Genomic DNA, 790 nt, shown 5'->3' with positions numbered 1-790 from the left:
AGACAACATTTCACTACAAGACAATATAAAAGTACGATGAGAGCTGCTGCTGTCAGTCCCAGAGTGATGAAGATGATGATCCATCTTCCTCTCTCTGGTTCTGGAGTCAAAGTTGGTCTCTGAGTTTGGATCTGATCAGCAGCTGCTGGAGAGAAACCAGAAATATTTATTAATATTTGATGAAAACTGAGATCCAGGAGGATTCATGTAGATGGTGAAGATGTTGGTTCATCAACACAGATAAAGATTTTAATCAAAGGAAAATGATTTATATAATTTTTTCTCACCAGAAACGTTGAGTCGACATCTTCCAGAGTTGAATCCATCTTCAGTTTTCACGTCACACTGATACAGACCAGAGTCTTCAGTCCTCAGTCTGGACACATGGAGTCTGATTCGTCCTTCTCTGAGGACGTCTTTGTCACTCTGGACTCGTCCTGAAAACTGATCATCCTGAGAATCTGGAAACTCAACACCTTCATGATGAACATATATTACCCCGCTCTTCACTGAGGTTCTAAATTCACAGAAGATGAACAGATTCTTCCAGTTTCCCTGAGTCCTGGTGGTGAAGGTCCACTCCAGAGTGATGCTGTGGTTCTCCTCTGCCTCATAGCTGCTCTGGGTCACATTCACTACAAATGTTGCTGCTGAGGAGACAGAGAGGGAAAGAGAGGAGCAGACACACTGAGAACTGGAACATGGGAGTCTTTCAGCTCCATCTAGAGAGCTTTCTGTCACAAAGACAAGATGGAGACTGACCACAGAGACATGAGCTGAGGATGAGGAG

General features: G+C 43.7%; 1 long non-coding RNA gene across 2 annotated transcripts; it reads right to left on the bottom strand.

Annotated features, from left to right (window-relative positions):
- Positions 1–6: 6 nt before the first annotated feature.
- Positions 7–790, bottom strand: LOC106944444 (uncharacterized). Of its 2 annotated transcripts, none has more exons than XR_001424296.1 (3): positions 763–790; positions 288–650; positions 7–145 (listed from the first exon to the last, which is right to left on the bottom strand). It is a non-coding gene; the product is annotated as an uncharacterized LOC106944444 (long non-coding RNA). The 2 variants fall into 2 exon arrangements; XR_001424297.1 differs by having other exon boundaries at positions 7–142.

Source organism: Poecilia latipinna, unplaced genomic scaffold (assembly GCF_001443285.1).
Source record: "Poecilia latipinna isolate Pla-1442-1.1 unplaced genomic scaffold, P_latipinna-1.0 Scaffold10146, whole genome shotgun sequence".
Taxonomy (NCBI): domain Eukaryota; kingdom Metazoa; phylum Chordata; class Actinopteri; order Cyprinodontiformes; family Poeciliidae; genus Poecilia; species Poecilia latipinna.
This window is presented reverse-complemented; position numbering and strand designations above follow the sequence as displayed.